Source organism: Pelecanus crispus, chromosome 1 (assembly GCF_030463565.1).
Source record: "Pelecanus crispus isolate bPelCri1 chromosome 1, bPelCri1.pri, whole genome shotgun sequence".
NCBI lineage: Eukaryota > Metazoa > Chordata > Aves > Pelecaniformes > Pelecanidae > Pelecanus > Pelecanus crispus.
Window position 1 is genome coordinate 157,513,971 of NC_134643.1, and position 6,846 is coordinate 157,520,816.

Here is a 6,846-nt window from a genome sequence, read left to right on the forward strand (position 1 = left end):
AGAGGGATTATGTCAAAAGCAAGCCACACTGGGTCCTGCTCTGTGACAGGCAATATAGGTATAGGTAGAGTCTTAGGTTAGACACCGAAAAATGAAGGTAACATTTTTTTTTTTTTAGTTGTTAAAACTGGGCTTCTTGAGTCACAGTAACTTGTTATAGTACCAATAATCCTCACTCATCTCCATTTGCTACCATCTCTGCGTGCACTTATAAGGGCTTTCATGTTCTGTTAACAAGGGAACAGTCTTTTATAGCCAGATCCAACCCCAAGCGCTCAAATAAAAATGTTAGTTTCCTTGTTTCAGCTTCACGCTATCCTTTCAACAGGCTCGGTGGGCTTTGCAGACAAGTAATAGAATACCAAACTTCTTACCCTTCAGTTTCCTGTTGCAATTTAAGACCAGAATTATAGACTACATATACAAGTTCTTTTTTTAATACCTAAACAAATCCTTCACACACAAAGTAGTTATGAGGTAAATACAAAGGACAGTACCGCCTTTCATCTTATTTACTCACATAAACATTCAGTTTAGCCTCCCCTTTTACTTTTTCTTAATTTTCCCCGTACCTGTAGGCTCTACCATTCCACTCCAGTGGGAACTTACTGAACCCGAACCCAACCCAACAAAATGGCCATAGTCAGCCAAAGAATTTACAGTTAATTTGCATGGGGCAGGGAGAATACTGTAAGTTTCCAAAGAAGAATAGTTAACATACTGTAAATTCATACCCTGCCTTCCTTTATACTGATTTGGCATGCAGAAAAGCTGTAAAAGTAGCTCAAAGCAAGAATGTTGACCGGCCCGGCATGGTTCACAAGCAAAACAGTTTGTGATACTCAGAACCTGTTGGAAAGGCAGATTCTACAGTGCCAAGTATTTAAAGCATTAGCCCTTATAATGGTGGAAACAAATTCCACAGTTGCAAAATTACAGTAATTTCCTCATTCTGTGCTCTTCAGAAAATTCTTGCAGGTCTAATAATTCCAATGATAGTGAACAAGCATTTGTACCTGCCTTGATGTAAGAGCTAATCACAGCCCTGTGGGACTTGGCTTCTCAACAAAAGCAGGATTTAAAGTTTGTTATGCTCTGTCCCAACGTATCTCATAAACGTCCTGGCAATCTTGTTTTACATAAACAATGATATTTAAAAAGATGAACTATCTTTTTACGAAGATAATAAAATCATAGAATATATGGAGCATATAAATTATTCCTGTTTTTCTCACTTACCTTGTTTCAAATTAGCTGCATGCAATATATATCAACTCACTGGCTCCTTCTGGATAGGTAAGACGTAAAATTCATAAACTGTTTAAGAAAATTTTGTAATACTGTAGCAGGTCCAAATCAGCATTTTTCCCCATAAAATATGGAGCAACTTGCACTTTATTGTAACAAGCAGAAACAGTCAACAGTCAAAATCCTCAATCTTTTTTCTTCTAGTTACTCTAGACTACCATTCCCTAACCAGGATGCTTGGCAATTGCTGTTGCAATTCAGGACCAGAATGAAAGACTGTCAGGACAACCTCAGCTGTAAAATATACCTAAATTCTGTTGCACAAAATGCAGGGGGGAGGGAAGGGAGAACTGGCCTGCCTCTGTCAAATACATAGCTCCCAGCAGCAGGGAGCTGCATCAGGGGCTGAGTGCTCGCTAGCCAGAATCAGTTTCAGAAAGCCTGCGATGAGTAAGCCAGTAGTTCACTGTCTTCAGTACAAACATATCCGAGAACTCTTTGTGTGTCTGCCTTGGACAATCTCCAAAATCAATTTCTTCATAGGCTAAGTCATGAGATGACCCAAGAGTTGAATCATAATACATATTCTCTGGGGACAGGAGGATGGAACAAATTTACATGACACATTTTCTCTGGGGTTTTCCAAAAAAGAAGGTAAACTTTCCTATAGTGTTCTCTCCAGATATCCAGCTTCAACCAGAGACTGACCTGGAAGGACAAAGCAGTGCAGTGTGGCGTAGTTTTGGGTTCAAAAGCTTTTGCCACAGGATGGTTCTGGAAGGACTGCATCTAGAAAGGCTCTTCTTGAAGTTGTGTGAAACCCCCATGTTAGACCATGGCAGTGCAGGTGTATGTACACAGTCCAGTCTCCCAAAGTGGATGGGGAGAGAAAGATTTAATTTGTTTAGTGCCCTGTGGGCTTCTAAAAAGTGTAAGAATAGAAGTAATGGAAAACCAGCTTATTGCGGTTTGGTTAGGGAGATCTGTTCCTTGCCAGCAACCTCTGTAAGAGCATGGAACCATATGCTCCTGCTGCAGTTGCGTACTGCGTATATTACAATATACAATAAATATGTAATGTACAGTGAATGCATTGGGGAAAAAAAAAGACAAGGAAATGATTTCTGAGGTGTATGTGAGGAACTGGAACCTTTCTGCCTTTTGTCACTATTTGTCATTTGAATTTTAAAAGACGAATGACAATAAGCGGACTTGGAAAAATGCAAATTATTCTTCCGAGAGCAGCATTTTGACTAACATGACTCTCTTTTTTTATTAAAATAATAGATATTCTCTAATGACACAATAATTAATTCAGTGATATTCAATATTTATCTGGTGAACTGTAAACAGAATAGTATGCCTTAACTGTTTCTCCCAGGCAACTTCTCATTAAAAATCAATTACTTATCATACAGCATCAAAAAATAATTCAGGCACTATTAAAGTGGAAGCATGATTACAATAAAAAATGCGTGCCCATTAAAGTAGGTATTGCTCCTCTCACACACCTACCCAAATGGCCATGAAAATGGCTCTTAATTCAAAAAAACACAACTACAGGCCGTAGCAACTGGCTTCTGCTATTTGCTCTGGTACAGTCCTTCATACCCGACATTTGATAAATAACTTAATCACTCTGTGCTTCCATCGAGGTACTAAAACCAGGATCCTAAATCCTTAAGTACCTGTCTGAGCACACAGCTGTTCACCTCATACTCTCCTCATGGTGACAGTGAGAGGCAAGACTTACAGAATCATAGAATTTGTGTTGGAAGGGACCTTTGAGGCCATCTAGCCCAACCCCCTGCCATGAGCAGGGACATCTTCAACCAGATCAGGCTGCTCAGAGCCCCGTCCAACCTGGCCTTGAATGTTGCCAGGGATGGGGCCTCCACTGCCTCTCTGGGCAACCTGTTCCAGTGCTTCACCACCCTCATTGTAAACAATTGCTTCCTTATGTTTAGTCTAAATCTATTCTTCTTTAGTTTAAATCCATTACTCCTTGTCCTGTCACAACAGGCCTTGCTAAAAAGATTCTCCCCATCTTTCCTGTAGGCCCCCTTTAAGTACTGGAAGGTCGCAATTAAGGTCTCCCCACAGCCTTCTCTTCTCCAGGCTGAACAACCCCAGCTCTCTCAGCCTGGCCTCGTAGGGGAGGTGCTCCAGCCCTCGGACCATTTTTGCGGCCCTCCTCTGGACCCGCTCCAACAGACCTGCCCAAGAACGGGCTCCCCACAGCGTGAGGTGCCCTCGCAGCAGCAGCCAGTACCCCTCAGGAGCCCTGCAGACATGGGAAACGGCGGGGTGCAGCCGTGCTGTAGCCGTACCCCTTTTCCCCCGTGCCCCTTTTTATTCGACAGAGAGCGGCCGGCTGGCAGCGCGGCCCGCACCCCCTGAGCGCCGCCACCGCACAACCCCCGCCAGGCGACGGCCGCTGGGCGGGGCTGCGCCACCGCCCGCCCCAAACCCCCGCGCGAGTTCAGGCGCTCAACGGCCGCCGCGCGCCAGGGGGCGGGGCCGCGGCCCCGAGGGGGCGGGGCCCAGGTGACGAACGTCGCCCTAACCCTCAGCCGTCAGCGTTACCGGCGTGCGGGGATGACGGAGGCGGAAGCGGGTCGGGGGGGATGTAGCGGGGCTGACAGCGGCTGCGGCGCCGCGATCTCCCCGCCCCTGCAGCCAGCCGGCCCCGCCATGGAGGTAACGGGGCGGCTGGCGAAGAGGGGAGCCGCCGGGGGGGGCGGGGGGGAAGGCGCGTGACCTTGGGCCGCAGCACGCGGGGCGGGGGGAGGTGCGCGCCGTCCCCACCCCCCCCCCCACCCGCGCGCAGCCTTCTCCGCGCGCCGTTGGCGGGCGGCTGTCGGCGAGCGGGGCGGTCGCGGCTGTCGGGCGGCGCCGCCCGCCTCAGGGCCCGCCGCCGGCTGCTGCCCGCGGCCAGCGTGGCGGGCGGGGTAGCGCGGGGGCCGCCGCCCCGCGCCCCTGGGCCGCCTCCCCCGCGCCTGCAGCCCCGCTGGGCGGCAGCTGTGAGGGGGGGGCGGTGCGCGGCCCCCCCCCCCCCCCCGCTCCCGCCTGGGCCGGGGCCGGGGGTGGGAATAGGGGTGCTCTGGTCCTGCCCTGCGGCTGTCTGAGCGCCGGGGTGGGCTTCAGGGGCTGCTTCGTGGCGCCTGCTGGAAGGTGGGGATGTCACCCTGTTGGCGCGGGCTGGGGGGGAGCAGCCGATGCTGACTCAAGGGAAGAAACACTCGGATGACGTCTGGTGACCGTGGTGAATGGTTGCTCTTTAAAAGTACCCGCGAGGGAACAAGCAGTCCTTTTCTACTGAGGTGACCTGGTGTGTTAACAGCACGCCAACTAGGAAACACCTACCGACGCGAGCAAACAAAATCACTGAAACATAAGCATCTCGCGTGGCTTTCACAACCGCCAAGGCAAATCCAAAGGCAGCGTTGAAGAGTGTAAAACTCATCCGTGAAATTAACTTTCCCGGTAGCGTCTGAGCTGCGCGCATTCTAACTATGCCTCTGTTTGCTGAAGCGATCACAAGTCAAAATGTGTTTTGATATGACTTGGCACGATTCGAGTCGTTGATGTCTGAAAGTTGCACGCTGCTCAGAAAATTACTGTTTGTAGTGGTCGATACCGCCACAGTTCACATCAAAGATTGATATAGTGCATTTGTACATCAGTTAGGCTTTCTAAGAGTGTGTTTAGCTATTGCGAAATAAGGAGTAGACAGCAATTAAAATACACAGAACATGCTAAACTGTGGCTTGGAAACGCCTTAGTGTAGATAAAGTAGGCTTTAAATAAATTTAAAAAAATACATGTCAGTAAAGTATGGAAGCATACCCTGTTTTCAGAATGGTGGAACAGAAACTTGACAATCCTTGCAGGGTTCATGTTGTGCTTAGAAGTGTACTTACTATCTGCTGGCTCATGGCTTGGATGCACCTAACCAATGAAAAGTTTAGGGTTTTTTAGTAACCATCGTCCTTGCTGTTTTTCTAATTCAAATGGGTGAAGCCATCTGCACAAGCTGCTTGCAGTTTCTGTTACCAGAGCAGGAAAACTGAAATGCGTCGTCTTACATGATATGTGGTTCTGCCTCTGCGTATTAGCTCCTTTAAAGGAGAGTAAAAATAATATGTAGATTCATCTGACCTTACTGTACTATGGAGAGACATGTGCTATCATTTTATAAACAGTACATACAATTTGTTGTACTTAATTATACTGCGTAAGCATAGTGCTTGTAGTGAGAGTGTTTGGCTAATTGCAGTGCTGAAATATTAAGAATGTAAGTGCTGACAAAGTTTTACATACCATGAAAAACTGAAACTTAAACTTTATGGCCCTTTTTTTTTTTTTTTTAAATGCTGTATTCATGTTTAACAGGCACATTATTTTCTAAGTTTGCTGTTGCCATCTCAAAAAAAAACACAACCAAAAACCAAACCTCTAGCCCATGTGATACAGAGGGAGATAACTGTAACTGCCTTTGTCCTTGGTCTGTACTTGAACTCGTATTTCTAATGATGTCCTTTCCTGTTATTTGTATCAGCTGTTCTCTCTAAATTGTTAGTCAGTGATTCTCCATTCTGGTAGTGCTTAGATCCAGTTTGGTTTTTCCTTGGTTTCTATTATAAGGGGGGTTTTGTCAGAACAAATTGAGTAGCAAAATAAAAGTGAAAGTATGTGTGTATACATATACACACACAGAGATATATAAAAATACAAATACTTGTATATACACCCCTTTTATACACACACACGATAGTATGAAGGGAAAAGCAGGGTAAAGGTCAAAGCTTGGAAATGCTACCCTTAAGATATTAGAAGTGTCTGTTCCATTTTCCTTTGCCTCATCTTAGTTATGTATGTTTCTTCATGTTTCCAAATATAGGTAAGCATATCTTGTATAAACCACTGCAAAGTAACATAGAGTCTCCCAGATTAGATCTGTGGAAGTTTACAGTAGAAGGCATTATGCATGGATGTTAGGAATAGAGAGCCTAGCATTTGCAGAGTTTTTTCAAGTATGTTTGTCAGGCCAGCACTTTTAGTGCTAACCAGTGTGTTTTAAAAAAAAAAAGGTGGGGGGGTTTATATTTTGTTCAAAAGAGCCCCGGCTTCGCAGAGTCTTTTCAAATACATTTGTTAGGGTGACAATTTTAGTGATAGCTAGTGTGTTTAAGAAAGAAAGAAAAAAAAGTTGAGTGGTAGATGTTTCAAAAGTTCCCAAAGTTTGATTTAACTGATATTCCTCTACAAGGTTTTTTTTCATTCATGCCTTTTTTTAATGAGTCTTTTAAGAACAAGATAGTGAGTGACACCTTTGCAATCTCTTATAAACAAAATGATTTTTCAGTACTGTATCAATTCTAGATGCCAATTCAGTAATGGAATCATAAGGTCATGCTGGTTTGGAAATCAGGAGTTTTCTGTTCTGCTGTTGTATTGGACTAAACGCAACAGATCTCTATCAGTTCCCCCCCGCCCCAGCGTTTTCCTACTGACTAGTTCTAGAAATATATTTTTAATTTTTTCTTTGAGGTCCCAGTATTTTCAGTTATTCTCAGTGTTTGCAGACTTTCAGTT